At 41.9% G+C, this 18,273-nt stretch overlaps 1 protein-coding gene across 2 annotated transcripts in view; it reads right to left on the minus strand.

Annotated features, from left to right (window-relative positions):
* Positions 1–18,273, minus strand: part of LOC138765013 (alpha-1,3-mannosyl-glycoprotein 4-beta-N-acetylglucosaminyltransferase C-like) — a 50,905-nt gene that overhangs the window by 16,365 nt on the left and 16,267 nt on the right. The window contains exon 1 of one of the 2 annotated variants that reach the window (XM_069941626.1): positions 13,407–13,650. The exons of the other annotated variant lie outside the window; for it this stretch is intronic. The gene's annotated coding sequence lies outside the window, so the exon portion shown is untranslated. Of the gene's footprint in view, positions 1–13,406; positions 13,651–18,273 lie in introns of those variants that run through there. 2 annotated transcript variants of the gene reach the window in all.

Raw genomic sequence — 18,273 nt, forward strand, 5'->3', positions numbered from 1 at the left:
AAAAAAAGCTGAGCCATGAAAGTATAAGTGGGGAAAAAAAAAAGAAATGATGATTCGTGTTTATATTTCTGTGCAAGCTCATTTGCATGCCACCCAAAATAAAATTGGCTACAATCCAGTGAACCTCAAATGTTTTATAATTTTTTTTAATATAAATTTCTAATTCCTGGAAAATAAAATTCCTTGGAATACATGGTAGTTCTAATTAGCAATGATTTTATTAAAAATGATAAAAAAGATTTTTCAAGAAAAGTTTATATATTGATGTCCTCAATCTGTGAACAACCCGACTTTAAATCAAAATCGACTTCTGGGAAAAAAAAGGGCTTCTGTTGCTTTGTATCATCAACCAAAATATGTCAGGTTAGCCCCATTAGCAGTTAAAAAATGTCAAGACAACCATGACCTCAAGTCTAGAGATTGGCTCAAGAGAAACCTCATCTCCACATGTCACTTGCCAGCTTCAAAGGGTTTTTTTTTGGACTCGTTAGAGTGAAAAGAAAGATCCCTAAGATATACCAACACATCTAGCAACTGCAGAAGTTAAAGCTTGAACATTGTGCACATAACATCCAGAGGCTATTTGCTACAATGTTACAAGATAGAGCAACAAACAAATCATCTTTTAAAAAAAAGTAGTTAATGCTTGGTTAACACTGCTAGCTGATACATTTCTGTCTCAGCAGACAGTGTCTGTGATCCAGAACCAATAAGGAAGTGTTTCAGGAGTATTAAAATCAGGACTGCCAAGCTGGGAAATAACTTAATCGAGCTGCTTGGGACATCTCACCACAGTCGTTATACACGACCTCACGATTGGCCTCCTCCCTGCCCAAATATTTCTGCCATCGCAATGCTGTATTCGAGTTCTTGCTGTCCCACGGCAAAGTAAATGTACACAGCTCTTGCAACAGACCAGCTAAGAAATGCTCAGAACATTTACTGTCTCCTAAAAGGTTGATTCTTCATTAACAGTAGAAATTTACACTGCAATCCCATATTTGGGACATTCACTTTTCCATTCCCTGCCATAATTCCACCATTACTTTGATCTTAGCTCATAAATAGATGAACTAAGCTTCTGGCTCATCTCCTTCAGGGACATCACATATTCCACAAAATTAGCAACAAAAACATTCTTCATTGAAGGAGTTGGGCACTCACGCAAGAGCAGAGGGGGTGGGACACATTACACTCAATTCTTATAGGGGCACTTTCACTTGTTTATATTTCATTGGGTGTGCAGGAACGCAGATTATGTGAATTAATTGGTATTGAATTTTGAAGTTAGACCTGCCACTGCTGTCTGGTGTAATTAGTGCATCTGACCAAGGTTGAGCTTCAAGTTGACAGTGCTTTTGTGAGTATATCCTCCCATTATAAACTTGCATTTGGCTAACTTACATGAGCTTGAACTATGAGGAATCATTCAAGTTTAATGAGATGAATCATAGTGGATTAATACTGGCAGAACAAACTGAGTTTCAATGTGAAACTTATCGATCAATTGGGTGTATTTGGTCAGCATGGGCTCGTGGGTCAAAAAGGGCCTGCTGGTGATGCACTGCTGTAGCAGAAAGCAGGCACAAAACTCAAGAAAGACTGTACGACAGGCTTCATTCAGTTAAAAGTCTCTGCTACAGTGGTAGCTGTACTGGTGACTCCTGAGTGACTGGCTTGGAATGGGCCAGCTCAGGATTATATCCCGGGTGGTTGATTGACAGTCGGCCGGGTGGAGTTAGGTCTATTCAGGTTGGCTGATTGACAGCCAGCCAGGTGTAGTCTGTCCTCCAGTGATCTTCCTGCAGGTACAGAGATCGCCCCCTGCAGTAGGCTAGTGGTGTATCACCACAGTCTGTATGTCTAAATTTATGATAGTTTTCATGCAGATGGGAATGGGCATATGTGGAAATGGAGTGATGATTGTGCAAAGTTTCTGACAGGGGAGGGGGGGATATATGGAGTTGGAATCAAAAAGGACAATGCTTGCAACAGACTGATTTTGGTAGGGAGTCCAAGCACATGAAGATAATCACAGCAAACTTCCCAGAATTCAGAGGAGAACATTGCAACATCCAAGAGCATTGTGAGACAACACACAGGCAGTAGTGAGCACAAGGTAAGGAGGTGAAGAAACAAAGTTAATGTGATCAGTGTGCGAGCGACAAGTCATTTGATAATGCAATGTATGAGGAGTATAAGGAAATGGCCCATCCATACATTGTTGTCCTCAGCTTCTGACACAATAGGTAAGTGGAAACATGAGAAAACAAAATAAAATTGCAGGCACCTTTCTACAAATCATTCTGTATTTTACCCCTGATCTTGCTTTCCACTACAAAGTGTCAATTCGAGAAAGATAGTAAAGATTTCAAAGTTTAAAAACATCTTGAATCTTGTGGACTAAGTTTTAGGGTAAAATTTAGACAGTTGACTATTATATTGTGATAGTACAGATCTATCACCAATGGACATAGTGTATATAGTTAGTTACTGTATCTAGACTGTGCTTACAGCGATTGGCTGAGAGCTAAGCCACGCCTATTGTCTGGGCCTTAAAGGGTTGTGTCCCTAGCCAGGTCGGATCATTCCGGACTGGTCGGCCACCTGTGAAGAGCTCCTGTCTTTTGCTAATAAAAGCCTTGGTTTGGATCAACAAGACTTTGATTCTTTCGACGAGCTCTACATATACGCATACTACTTTTGACCGCAGTGAGTGCCTGCGCCATTTGAGGTGTCGGGAGATCAGATGGGTGGGTGGCCAGGGCTGAGGCAAGAGTCCGTGATCGAGGTGTCGGGAAGAATGGGTAGCTGGGGCCAAAAATAAACGGCAGTCAACTATTGCCTATTACACGTGTATATACAGTAATAAACAGAGAAAAAAATAATACTTTGCGGCTGGAACAAAATCTGAAGTGTTTACATGGTTTAACGCAGAAATCGTTTTACTGTGGTAGCAGTTTATGCCATTTGCACTCTGGATCATGTCAGGCCCTGCTATGCCAATTTGCCAGTGGACAGAAACAAAAGGGAGGGAGAGAAAGTAAAAGCAAATGGATGATATAAAGCAGAATCCAAATGATTTAAAAGTGAAAGATGGAAGTCTGCAGACGCTGTGATTGTAGTAAAAACACAGAAATGGTGGAGAAACTCAGCAGATCTCGCAGCATCCATAGGAGGTAAATACATATAACCACTGTTTTGGGCTCGGACCCGATGTCATGTATGTCCTCTGACAATAAATCTGAAATCTGAATCAGATGCTGCTACACCAGATGAGTATATCTGTCATTTCTCTTTAGGTTCCAGCCTCTGGAAGTTTTGGGTCCTAACAATGAATGGCAATGGAACTTAGATAACTTATAACCTTTTGGACTCCATGTCTCAGTTTTCAGGGATTTCTGTTACAAGCCTAGAGGACTACAAAAAACCCAGCAGCAACAGAAATTCACCAAGACAATGGTTATTTAAACAAAAAGGCTTTTAATTTTCTTCATACAGAAAATAAGATCAATATTTATTTTATTACTATTAACCTAATTTAACCTTCTTCTAATTCTAAGCACATGTGTATGTGTTCAGGAAAATTCTTTGTTTCACTGTCCAATCATTCAATTTTCACTTCTTCAAATTCACTGGTATCAGGCAATCTTCCATACTGTGCACACAATTTAACATTTTTTATCTTCACCAGGCTCCGGTGCTTTAACTTAAGTTGTTACTGCTCAGGAAGGTTTTTGTTGGATTCAGAGAGAGATATTCGTTGTTCATTGGACACACACAAACTGATCTCCTTCAATCAGCCACTTCAGTGTCTTGCCAAAGAAATTTACCCCCTTGTGTTTTTTTCCCCCCAAAAGGTAACTTCTTCCAGGTTACCACAAAGAGTTCTTATTTTTCCCTTATTTCAGGAAAAACACATTAACCAGCCACAGCCTCTTGTAATTGACTACAAGGGTTTAGAGTAGGCTGAACTCAGAACTCAAAACATGTCTTGAAATGGGGTCTTCCAGGAGGTCTGCAAACTTGCAGTCTTCAACACCAACTGCTGCAGTAAACTGAGTCTCTCTCTCCTCCCCCCCCCCCCCCCCACAAAGAATGGCTTTTTTTCCCTCCATTTGCCCGTGCCTCGCTAGAAATTCATTTTGCGACTTCAGGTACCAAGCCTTCAAAGCCTCAATGGCAGCGTCATACGTAGTGGAGTCCCTGATGACTGCCTATCCTTTTGTTCCTACCCTGGAAATGAGTGCGCACCTCCTGAGTGCATCGGTGTGGAAGACATCTCTGGTCGTGTTCAGGTAGGCCTGGAAGCAGTCTAGACAGTACATGAACTCCTCAGCTGCGTCGGGAGACAGAGGGTCTATCAGCAGCCTTCCTGGCTTGAACAGCGCTTCCATCTTCTAGGGAATAAGCTAATAAAATTGTAGTGCAAATAAAAGCTCTCATGACTGGAAGGAGAACATTAGCTTTTAACTGAGGATAGGGTCTTCAGACGGGCTCAGGTTTGGGAGGGAAACCAAGGTTATATATGGGTAGATGGGGGCAGAACCAGCCATCAGTACAACACACCACCAGTGAATCTCAGATCATTGCACCCTTTTTACCCAGGGATCTTGCAATACTGCCAGAAAGAAGCCAGCTTTGCCTTTTTTATTACACTGGCATAATGCTTCTTCAGTGTGTCATTTTACAAAGCATGCCGGCATTCTGGAAACAAAAGAGACGTGACGTGTAACATAACAGCGTCGGTGTCTATTATGATGTATTACATACACATCCTTTTCTACCCTGCTCTCAGTTCACCCTTTCTCCACAGACATTGATCAGCGCTGTGACTACCTCCGCTACTGCCTTAAAGGCTGGACTACAATGACCCCCCCTCCCCCCATCCCATGTTTGTTCCTTTTAAACAGAATGGCGTGGCACAATAAAGGCACTATGTTCCTGCCTTGAAGAGGGGGTGTAAAAGGGACTTATTAGAGAGATTCTCTTCGCTCTCTCCAAGTTCCCCTTCCCTAAAATTTAAAATATTTTGATTTCTGTTTTTCCTCATTCTTACTTGAATCATTGATTATTTCTTCCTCCATCGATGATGCCTGAAACAGCTGAATAGTTCCCACATTTTATTGCAGCAACCATGATTACAATGCCTCTAAACTTTCAAGTTATTGAAGTTCTAATAATGATGAATATGCATGGGTACATCACAGGTAAAAATGTGATGAAATCAAATTATTTTAGGTTAGATATACAGCACGGTAGCAGGCCATTTTGGTCCACGAGCCCGTGCCACCCAATTGACCCCTGGTTTTGAATCCCCTGGAGGAAGCCGATGCTGACGTGGGGAGAACATACAAACTCTTTACAGACTGCGTGGGATTCGAACTCCTGTCCCAATCGCTTGCACTGTAACAGCGTTGCACTAGCCGCAATGCTAACCATACCGCCCGACTCTCGAGACCAACTCTCAAACACATTCTTAACAGATTTCAAAACCGTGGAATTTAACCTTCAAAGAACAGTACCCTGTAATTTAATACAATTCCTGGCTGTGGCCATCTTATTGTCCGTGTTCAAATCAACTGCAAGTTCCATGGTTACAGCTGCAATGACATTTCAGTTGACTTTAAGCATAAAATTGAGCCGAGAAGGCTTGTCGAGGTGTAAAGAAATAAAAGTTTTTCTTTTTTCTGCCTTTGTCAACCTTTTCTTTCCTCCACAGGCTTTAGACTTCTAATCATTTGATAATCATATATTGATTGACCTACAACATTTTTTCCCACCATGCCTTGTTACTTTATCTCCTTTAAACAGGATATGAACTAAATAACAAACGCCCATTGGGAATTATGCTGAGCTCACTGAGTCTTGACAAGGTAAATCGTCATTGTTCTTATAAAAATTTAAACTTGTGACAGCAGCAGGTACAGATTCAGTAGAACAACAAAATATCTAATTACGTTAAGTATTAACATTATCCACAAAGTCACTGTACTACTGCTTGCAAAATAAAATGATAGTGATGTCAGAGATCATTTGACAATGTAGACCGATGTGCAGGTGTCCCAGTTACCTGGCAACATTTCAGCAGGTAAAGGCAGCAAGAAGATGGAAGCTAATCGAACAGCAAGATGGCAGGTTCATGGAGAATTGGAGACGAGCTGCAGCAAGCATCAGTGCCTTCTGGGCTCCTGCGACCTGAAGTGCGGCAGTAGGAAATGCACCGGAGCTCAGATGTGGATGCACTATTCCGGGACTGAGGAACTGAATACACTTTGTATCAGGAGCCACACCTAGACAATCTGGAGTACTTCGAAGGAGGCTCAGTCATTCATGAAAACGCAGCTATTCTGAACATCCAGCCATTTCTTCTATCCTCTCAGTTCTTGGTTGTGACAATTCCACTCAACTCAGTCTCCAATCCTCTTTGGGCGGTGACTGAGTGGCAACTAAAACACAAAGCGAGGCAAAAAAAAAAGGGTTCCTCTGATGTGTTCTGCCTTACAATTATTTTTTTTAGTTGTCAGGGTGTTATGGGCCCAGAGGACCTCAAAACCCAGCAGTAATCCATATTCACCAAGACAAATGGATACTTAAAAAAAATTTGCTTTTAATTATCTTTAAACCTGAAAACAGGCTCAAACTTTAACTTATCACTATTAACTTCACCCCCCTTCTAATTCTAAGTGCACGTGTATGTAATGTGTGTGTCAGTTCAGAAAAGTTCTTTGATTCACAGTCCAATCTCACTTCTCACTCCTCCAAGTTTACCGGAATCAGGCAATTCTTATACTGTGCACAGAATTTAACATTTATGAAGTTCACCAGACTTTGGTGCTTGAAAGGTAAATGGGTACCACTCAGGAAGGCTCTTGTCAGTTTTCAGAGAGAGATTTGTTGCTTATTGGACACAAAATGATTCCTTCTGATCAGCCACTTCATTGTCTTGCTGAAGAAACTTGCCCCATCAGGGTTTTCTAGATGATAACCTCTTACTTTCAGGTCACCACAGAGCTCCTTTTCTGTTTCCCCTATTTCAAGTGAAAATTATACAGCCAGCCATCTTCTCTTGTATGGACCACAAGGGCTTTGACCAGGCTGAACTAAGAACTCACAACCCATCCTCAAAACGGGGCCCTTCCACAAGCTTGCCAGCTTATCCTATTCCAGTCCTAACTGCTACTGCTGAACTGTGGAACTGAATTTTCTCTCTCCCTCTCTCTCTCACACACACACACAACCACATGACTCCCTTAGAACAGCAAACTGCAGGCAGACTGCATAGGAACATAGCAAGTAGGAACAGGAGTAGGCCAAAAATGGCGCATCGAGCCTGCTCCGCCATTCAATACGATCATGGCTGATTTAATTTATGACCTAACTCCACCTACCTGCCTTCTCCCCATATCCCCCAATTCCTCTATCATGTAAAAATTTATCTAACCGAATTTTAAATATGTTTAATGAAGCAGCCTCAACCACTTCCCTGGATAGAGAATTCCAAACATTCACTACTCTCTGGGAAAAACTATTTTTCCTCATCTCTGTCCTAAATCTACTCCCCCGAATCTTGAGACTGTGTCCTCTCGTTTTAGTTTCCCCGGCCAGCTCAAAAAACCTTCCTACATCTATCCTATCCATACCCTTTATAATCCTATATGTTCTATAAGATCTCCTTTCATTCTTCTGAACTCGAGCGAATACAATCCTAGACGATTTAATCTTTCATCATAAGTCAACCCCTTCATCCTAGGGATCAATCTAGTAAACCTCCTCTGGGCCGTCTCCAAAGCCAGTATATCCTTCCTCAAATATGGAGACCAGAACTGGACACAGTACTCCAGGTGCAGTCTCACCAGTACCTTATACAGTTGCAACATTACCTCCCTACTCCTGAATTCAATTCCTCTAGCAATGAAGTCCAACATTCCATTTGCCTTCTTAATAACCTGCTGCACCTCCAACCTAACTTTTTGTGATTCATGCACAAGTCCCTCTGCACAACAGCATGCTGTAGTTTTTCACCCTTTAAATAATATTCAGCTCTTTTATTTTTCTTGCCAAAGTGGATAACCTCACACTTACTAACATTGTACTCCATCTGCACGCGCACGGACCCAACCTTTTGAGTTTGTTCACCTGATGCTTCCAAAACAATAATCCATTACTCCACAGCATGTCCAATTAACACCTACTTGTGAAGTCCTTAGAGTTTTTGCAAAGGCACCCAGAGCCTGGACTGTCTAACTTGAGCAGAGCTCTGGCATTTTAAAGGAGATCTGTTTTTGAAGTGTTTGTATCTGTTTGTGACCCACAATTTATCTCCTTTAAAGCATATCTATGTACAATATAAAGTATAACATAATCTTTCAAGGGAGAATGTGATATCATTACGGATGATTGAGGGAGAGGGAAGGCATCACATTATCTGAGTACATACACTCTCTGAGAGGAGCCACTAGATTGATGGATCGCCCGTTTATTTTATTTCCCTCCTGGAATGTGCAGCACCTTGTGGCATGTTCAGCACTGCTCTATTTGAACACATGCTCATCTCACTAATTGAAACCGAAGTTGTTGACCCAATGCTGCTATTTTTCAAAAAAAAATCACAATACTTAAGAAATTATTCGCCCTGGTGCTAATCAGCAATTAACAGGGTCCATAATCAGCCCACAAATATGTACTTTTCAATGCATTGCTCTAATATTTAACGAGGCTTTAAAAATGAAAGTTCTTTACATTAACATTTTAGCAGTGAAGAACATCACGTGAGATTGCTCAACTCTAGCTGGATGTTAAAAATTTAATAAATCTCATCATTAATTTAAACTAGACCATCAAGACATCCAAGTCTATTAAATCCTATTACAAAGGGAAGAAAGGTTTATTAAAAAGCTAGATCCGTATATTTAATGGTAAATAAATGGGTTGTACTGTAATAGAAATTCAGACACCCCTTATACAGAGTATAGATCAGCTCCTCTGCTTTGCTTAACGGCAATGAAATGGTGAATCAACCACTAAATGCCATGCCTGTGTTTTAGAGTCATGCCACCACTGATCATTAATAAAAAGTAATTACACTAAACAATGAAGATTTTGCTCCCTGAACACTTTTGGGTTTATTTTATGGATTTTTGGCTGCTGATCATGAAAATCACCTTAAAATGTTCCCATCGCATGCAGTTTCTTTCAGACATAACCTATTTTTGTGATTTCCTATCATATTTTAAGTCTACTTCACGCCTACAAAGCCATGAAGTGCAGCGTGTCGTTGAAAATTCATTCTCCGCATTCGCACTTGGACGTCTTCCCTGCTGATCTTGGTGCAGTCGGTGTCGAACACGGTGAAAGGTTTCACCAGGGACACTGTGACCGTGGAAAAGTGGTATCAGGGCACCTGGAATCTATCGACGCTGGACACTGACACGAGAGGCTTTAGATATGGAGTGCAAATGAAAATTAGCTGCAAAACATTTTCTGGCCAGTGGAACTAACGCAATGTGCCACCATCATTATGCAATTAAACATACTAACTTCAATAAAAGTTAATTTAATGTTTCTCCAACTTCCTATGTGATACAGCAATTCTGAAATTATGTTTTGTTTTTAAGTTTGAAGTTGTCTATCATAATCCCCAATTGTTCTTTTTAGAAACCAAAGCTTTTGGAAAAATAAATTGTTCTCTAATGCTATTTTAATGAAAAAGTTAAAATGGCCAATTGGTGGGCCATCTGAACTAAGTTCATTAAGTTTATGTACATTATTATCCAATTATGTTCAGAGAGACCATCCCTTTTCACACTGTCAACCCTCCTAGAAAGCAGGAAAACTTTCTGGGAAACTCTGGAGGCTTTCCCACCTCACTATGATTTACCCAGCATTTTAAGGAGGGTGGGGGGGGGGGGGTGTCCCATCTCCAGCAGGTTGTCCTTTCACACCACCAGAAGGCATTTAGTGAGTTAACTTGCTGGGCTCTGACTCTTATCCCCACCAAATGTCAGAGCCTGGTTGAATTTAACTTGCCCAGCCCATTGGGATGTTCCACACTGCGCAATTAGTTGGAAAGGACCCGCTAAATTAGCTGGTTAACCCACATGAAATCAGAGGTGTGAAGGGGTGGGGGGGGGGGGGAAAGAGAGGGAGAGGGAGGGACTAAACATAAAAACAATTTTAAAAAATACAACAGTTATTGCTGAACAAATAAGACCTCACGCTTCTGTCAGCTGTTAAACCATTATCTAGCCTTTCCATGTGTGGTGGAAATGTACTGCTATACCAAAGGTCTTGCAGAAACGTAGCACTCAAATAATTTTCTGATCTACTGCCACTGGAAATTTCATTCTGATTAATTCCTTAATAAAAGTGAGTGGTGATTCTTACAGCTCATCACCACTAATGTATATCTTCCAGACATCCTGGAGTCAAGAAAATGGAAACATTATTGCTTTAAATAAAATGTTCTTAGTTACTAACACAACATAATTACAAATTCCATCCCCATTATCAGATTGATGAAGAAAAATAGTATTACACATGGTTCAAGACCAACTGTTTATCACAAAAGTCATTTTTTGCACTGAAAAGCTGTGTTACTGCTGTATACATGACCCGTCTCTGGAAGCCGGCTTGCTTGTTCACACAGAGCAAAAGAAAAGCTCCGTCCGTAAGTCCTTTTACACAACAAGCCGGCTTCCTGAAGAAAAAGAGGCAGGACATGCAGTACAGCCCCGCTTCATCTCTGACATACCTACCTTGGTGGATAAAATCCGGATAAGTTCAGACACCCCCAACCGCCTTTGATGCGTTCACACAGATAGGCGAGGTGTTCGAAAGGCATATAATACCCAGCTTGAATCCTCTGTAGAATGGATTGTTTAATTATATAAATCCTACAAAGCTCACAATAAAGAATCATCATCACTAGGCCTTTACACACCACGGGTGAGCGGGGACCTTACTTGGACCCAGGTGAAATTTCTGAGAAGGCAGGACCTCCCAGGCCTTTCACACCCGCGGTGCAAATTCCCTGGAGTTTGTGCTCCCTAGCAATTTAAAGGGGGTCCTGCCCCCAGCGATGACACATCACGCACTTGTAGCAAGCCCTACCAGGGATTGGATCGCACAGTAGTGGAGGACGAGACTGCCTTGATGACAGTGGCCCTGTAACTCTGTTCTGCAATGACGAGGCAGGCAAGTACCTTGAGCATCATTTCAAATAAAATGCTGAAGGAAGAAGAACATATATTTGTGGAGCAAACATGGAGATGGCTGCGGTTGGAGGAGGAGGGTAGCAGGTTGAATTGTCATGTCACAGTCATAGTCAATTTTAGACCTGAGTAACATGGAGGATTGTTAGAACATTCTATCGATGGGAAAACATCGAGTCTAAGCATGATGATGTCCAGTGGAGGGCACATTTCTGAATGTCTAAGAGCCACATTCATATGTGAGCTTCTTGAGCCAGAATTAAGGCACCAGGTAACAAACTTCAAAAGTTTCCTGGAACCTTGGGTCTGGCTAGCCATTGCCTTGTGGTGGTCTGCCACCCCATGTGAATATCGATCCATCACTGTTCTTTTGGATGCTGTTTCATCCACGGTCTGGATGGTGGTAGTGCAGGTGACACACGCTTTGAGGGCAACCCTTATTAAATGTTTCATACAGCTCCCAAGTGGTGCGCGCCTGCAGGAAGCAATTAATGGGTTTGAATATCCAATGTGTGCCAGTGGCATTGACGCCACACATATTCATGCTACTGCAACCATAAGGATGGCACTCTCATTCTTCAAGGTGTTGCTGACTACAAGAACTGGTAAGGAAAATCTTTACCTTGTTAAATTAGTCTGCTGGCGCTAATGAGTGACCTCTGTACGACAATCAAGGCATTGTGCGGTTTTGCTTTCAGCTCACAGATTTGTATGTCATACTGACAATGCTCTGATTTTAGCCAACTCTCCCTTTTACAAGGCTGAGGATACCGGCGAGTTTCTGTTTCCACCAGAAGTAATTTTTAAAAAAAAAACATGTGTAGCTTGTCACCATGCGACAAGTGCATGGAGTGGTTACAAATGTGTGTATGTATGGACCCACGGGTGAGTTGCATGTGATATGAACACCTCCGCTTTGGTCTGCTTACAGGTATCTATGCGCGTTTACATCATGGAAAGACCTATACATCTGGTGGGGGATCCTGCCTACCCCTTCAGGAATTGACTGATGAAGGGGGTTCACACATCACCGAGCTCTCAATCAGCAGGAGCGCAAATTCAACAAGTGTCTGAACTCCGCTCAGATAGTGGTGGAGCATGCCTTTGGACGTTTGAGCATATGACTGACATTCCTGTTGCCTGTTGTATCACGCAGAATACATGTGAAATTAAAAAGGACCACTTCTTGCCAGAGTGGAACATTAATGTGGAGCAGGTTCTCCCTCAGCCAAAGAGAAATCCTTCTCTGGGTTCAACAACATGTGCTGCCAATGCTATTGTGTCCATTATGTAAACCTCAGGCAAGCAATATGGTTTTAAAAATAAACTTCATTGTAAAATATAACAAGTATTGCAAGTAAAACTTCTGACGGTGAAAATGTGTACAACCTCCTTGCAAGATGTAAAAGTTAACCAGTGGAAATGCAACAATTTAAAGTAGCATGATAATTGTCAGTTATAATAAATGAAAATAAAATTAAAATAGAACCTTGTATTCAGTGCAAGATCAATTATATATTTAGCTAGACTATCATGTTACAAACATCTGTAAACTTTAACTGTGCAATGACTAGTTGGACTGGGCTGCAATAAAGACAAGCACAGTGAAAGAAAATCTATTGCTTAGATGTTTTTTATAATGCAGGATGAGGAGGAGCAGGGATTGAAAACTCATCCCCTTCCTGAGAAAGTGCCCTATCCAGCTGCTAGATAGTGCTCTTGCGTGGCGGGCTGGTAGGAGCTGCATGGGTTAAATAGGGTGGTTGGACACGGCTGAGTGGGTGCCGGGGAAGAAAGGCAATTTGGAGTGGGCCGGACTGTTGTCTCGTCAGCAGGTGCACAACCTGCTACATCATCAAGGTCTGCTCTTGTACATCCGCAAGCAATTCTCTCATCATGGAGGCAAGCGTGCTGATGTTGGACCCCAATGCACCATGCTGATCAGCAAACCAACCCCTGAAGTCTTCTAATCTCCTCTGATGCTGCACCTGGTCAAGCTCATGATGATCATCGGACATTTCTCTCATGAAAGTGGTTGCGTCCTGCACCCGGGTGGCTCTCCTCACCTTTCCCCTACTCTCTGACCCTGCATGACTTCTCATTGGGGGCGGTGGCGGGGTCGGTGGTGGGGGGGGGGGAAAGAACTTAACAGACACTTTGGATACATGCTGTTCCTGCATTATGCAGTCTTACCTTTTTCCAGTGACACCTCTACCCTGGGCACGCTGAGGCCACACGGGGGGGGGGGGTCCATGGTCATCTCCCTCCTTGATGCTCTGGGGTCCCCGCGCTAGTTGTTGGTGTCGCACTGCTGGAGGATGCCTGGCTGTGAGGGTCCATCTCCAGGGGGAATCTCTATCTCAATTCCCTGAGCCACATCAGAGGGCTCACAGGAGGCTGTGGACACGCTGGGGGGTGGTTGAGGGGGGGAGGGTGGTGTCGCAGATGAGGTCACACTCCAAATTTGAAATGCCAGCTGCAGTTCAGCCCATTCTATCTGGGCCTTGGCCACTCCTCCTATTGTGGTTTGTGACCTGCATGAATTTCCTGTATATGAATTTCAGTTGGTTTATTACTTGGATTTTTATCTTTTCCGAGCCAGCTTCCTGCAGCCTTCAACTATCATCTCATACATTCATGAATTTTTCACCGTACGTGAACAATGACGGTGTATATCTGGATCCCTCTTTATAAACAGCAGCTCCCCCTCCTCAACATCACTCCAGTGGCCAGCCATTTTATTTTCACTTTTTAATCTAGCCCGAATTAAAGTGCTTTTTAAAAACAGTACAGATTTTCAAACAAAAAAATGCGATCAAAAGTCTGCATCTGAAACTCAATTTAAAAACGCTGCAAGCACATTTTAAAAAAAAAATACACAGACCTGCACTCCTCCCCTTCTCTCTACACTAACAGTTCCCGCTGAAATGATGATACGTTGTCACAAGCGGCGTCGAAGCACGCAAGCGCTAATGTCACGATGCTTCGGCCATTTGCCGATTCAGACATCAGGGAAAGAGTGGCCCAGGGAAATTACACGGGTCCGCAGCCCTACCTAGGAGTCGGGTAATTTTCCAGGGCCAACATGTTTACACCGCCGGTTCACGGGAGGGTTCCCAGGAAAATTTCATGGGAATTCCCATTTTACATTGCAGTGTGAGAAGGCCTACTGAGAAGGTCTGAACAGACACTTCTCCAAAACAGCAAATTGCATTCTCTGGGGAAAATGCCAAAATGGGTTCCCCCACCCCCACAGTTGCAAGAATATGTGCAGCTTACACGGTATACAATGGATAAACCATCAGCGCCATCAAACACATCATGGGCAACTAAAAAAATCTATGCTTCCCTTTACAGATAATCTTCTTCAGTGGTAAATGCATGATATTTCTCAACAGCAATTGTAACATGGGCCAGTTAATATTACACACACTCCAATGAAAATATTTTCATTTCATAACATTTTCTGAGCAAAGTCCAAAATATTTGTAGCATGACTCTATTGTTCCTCTGTTCCTAGTAAGAATTTCCTGGTTCTGGAATATTAAACCTTATTTAAAGCTATCACAGGACCTTAATTTACTTCTTTGTTATGTCAACATCACTGTTGTACTAAATCATTCGAATTACACCCAATTTTTTCCTTGTGAACTATTGTGATCGTAAGATATTAATTAATTCACTTAAGTGTTTCTTCACTCATCTACACAGGATATGATCTACTTCCTCCTTCCTGGCCTACAGGGCATCTTCCGAGGTCTGTGACAGTGTCGCTGCAAGCACCTTATTATCAGATATCTTCCTCCATTCACAAGGTCAGAGGAGGACACGTTCACTGATGAAGTGCCTATTCCGATAAACTGCTCCTAAGGAGAACAACCACTTTTCTTTCACACTCAGTGGTACCAGTTTTCAGAGTGGGAGGTCAGTAATGATCCGAAGGTCAACTGACCATCCTTGTAAAAAATGTGGGTTGCAAAAGCAGACCAGAGGCTAGATAGGCCAACACTCCAAAACTTCTGGAGACTCACATGAGACTGCAGATGCTGGAATCTGAAACTAAATACAATCATCTGCAGGAATTTAGCATGTCAAGCAGCACCAGGGGGAGAAAGGAAAGGGTTGATGCTTCAAGCGGAAACCCTTTATCAAGACCAGTTAAATGTAGCCAATGTAAAGAGGACATGGTGAGAGAGAGGTGTGACACCCCCTCCCCCTGTAGGATTGGTGAACCAGGTAGGGCTCATAATGCAGGAACATCACCAACAGATTTTTTTTGGGGGGGGGGGAAAGGAGAGAGAGAGAGAGAGGGAGAGAGAGAGAGAGAGAGAGAGAGAGAGAGAGAGAGAGAGAGAGAGAGAGAGAGAGGGGGGGTGGGGGGGAAACAAAGGGGTCAGGTGAAGAAAGATGAGTGATACAGGGTGGAGTGGGCGATTAGAAGACAAAGGCTGAACCGCTGGGATCTGATAAATAGGGAACAGGAATGGTGGTACAAAGAGAGACTAGATGCAACGAAAAGGGGGTTGGAGGTGGGGAGAGGAGAGTGTGGAAGTATTTTGTCAACAACAACCTCCTGTGAAATAAATAAAATTTAAATGAAAGTACTTTGGGAATAAAAAGGGCAAATGGGTTGAGCATTGTTGTCACTATCAAAGCTAACAGTGACACTTACTGATCACTTTCAAGTATTATTGCAGCAATTCAGTAAATCTCAACTATATGTGATAAAAGTTAAGGAAGGGTTCACTTCTGCCTCCATTTATCATCTGCTTCACATGTAAAGGTTCATTGTCAATGAGGAAATGAAACATTAAAGACTGCACACACGATGGTTCCAGTAAAAACGCAGAAATGCTGGAGGAAGTCAGCTGGTCACGCAGTGTCCATGGAAGGTAAAGATATATTACTGATTTTTCGGGCCTGAGCCCTTCTTCAGGGTAATGAGAAATGTTGATTATAGCACAAACTACAGCAAAACCTTGGTATCCAGCATCTATGGGGCTTGGTAGATGACGGGTAAGCGAGTTTTCCGGTGTGTTGCTTGAATGGAGAACAGCCAGGTGCACAAACTGTATTTTTTTTTACCCATTTATTTCCCATGGTTTTTTTTTCCTCCAGTTGCTTAATTCTGAATAACAGGGATTTTACCTTAGAAAGGCCAGAATGAACTTCACCTTGCCTCAACTTCGCCTAACATGGATGTGAACGAGACTGATCGGTACATAATACATTCCTTGTCAAGTCTAACAAATAGTGACAGTGGAAGAAGTAATTGTAGGTCACATCTTTTAAAGGCTAGTTGGATCACAGGGAAATGGTGAAGTACCATCAACTCTGCACGGTTGACGGTTTTAATTGTATCTAATTGACTCATTACGTGCACGGTTTCATGACTCCAAAGGAAATGACCCAATGACAATTTTTGCAAGCAAAATATTTCAGTAACAATTGGGTCTAGAGCAGAGGTTCGCAACTTTTTTTTTCCCCCATGAAGCAAGTTTTGTTTTGCAGCCACCAAGTCTAAAATTTGACCCTGGCAACTGTTTGAAACTCTGCACAATTTTCATTTCATGGACTTACCATTGTTATTTGTGAGGAATATTAAGGATTATAAAATACAACTTTTCCTCTCTGACAAATGACAAGTCTGTACGGCAAGGAGAGAGTTAAAAGGTTTAAGATCTGTGATGTTTGATTATCTGATGCCAGATGGAACAGAGCAAACTCCGCTGTTAGCAGAAGATCAATCTGTTTACGAGGTACTGTATCACTGAAAAATATCTGCAACTTTATAGCAGTTTTAATTTAAAACTTCTTTCTAAAGTGGCTTCATGGTGTTTGTACTGTCCCCCTGAAGCGCAATAGTGATTTTTCCTGGCCATCTACACTGATCTCTTGACAATTAACTCCTTTCACACATATCAACATTAAAAATAAGATTACTTCTGTTTTCTAAGTCGCAATATTTTAAGGGAGTCCATTCAGTCCACTGAGTCTATTCCATTACTATTCCATCAATTGTTTTTCCCAGTTATTTCACTGTAACCTATTATGCCTCACCTGTCAGCTCCAAACTTGCCTTCGATTCATACACCAGTAGCAATTTACAGAGGGCAAATAATGTATCATCTACTGCAGAAATCAATCAAAAGCAGGAGTAATGGTTTATTCTTGGCATTTCAACCTGCTGAAATACCCTTTATTGTTGTATTGGGATCAACTGGTTCAGTATAAATCTGAACACAGGTTGGTAGAGCTCAGTTTAATTGGTTGGCCAAATTATTTTCTATTTTTTTCTCTCTGTCTCATGTGCCCCATCCATCCACCCTCCACCCCCCACTCAGTGCTTTCCCAACCACGACTCTACAAGACCACAACATCATGATGACAGCAAAAGTTGTATTTCATAATCCTCAATATTCCTCACACATAACAATGGTAAGTCCATGAAATGAAAATTGTGCAGAGTTTCAAACAGTCGCCAGGGTCAAATTTAGACTTGGTGGCTGCGAAACAAAACTTGCTTCATGGAAAAAAAAGTTGAGAACCACTGCTCTAGACCCAATTGTTACTGAAATATTTTGCTTGCAAAAATTGTCATTGGGTCATTTCCTTTGGAGTTATGAAACCATGCACATAACAAGTCAATTAGGTACAATTAAAACAGTGGTTTTCCCTAAGTTCCCTTACTAATCACACAACACCTATGGCATAGGGATAGGGATTATTTAAGGTGGTATGTGAGTGGAAGGAAAAAGTTTGAAAACCACTGATTTAGACAACGAGTTGAGATAGCAGATGAGGAAAGACAGATAACATTGATCAAATGATAATGAGTTTATTGCCATATACAATGCACATATCCATTGACCAGGTGAAAAACCAAGTTCCAGCAAGTGCAGATAAGCCATTCCTCTCGAGATTGACAAAAGTACTTTGGTTGAAATGTTTGAGGTGCATCATGCAAGTGAGAAATTGAAGGAGGGCAGGATAGAGGAGTCTGTCTATATTAATAAATAGAAATACTGACAGAAAATTGCAAAATTAAAATTTCAAATGC

This window comes from Narcine bancroftii, chromosome 5 (genome assembly GCF_036971445.1).
Source record: "Narcine bancroftii isolate sNarBan1 chromosome 5, sNarBan1.hap1, whole genome shotgun sequence".
In the NCBI taxonomy this organism is placed as follows: Eukaryota; Metazoa; Chordata; class Chondrichthyes; order Torpediniformes; family Narcinidae; genus Narcine; species Narcine bancroftii.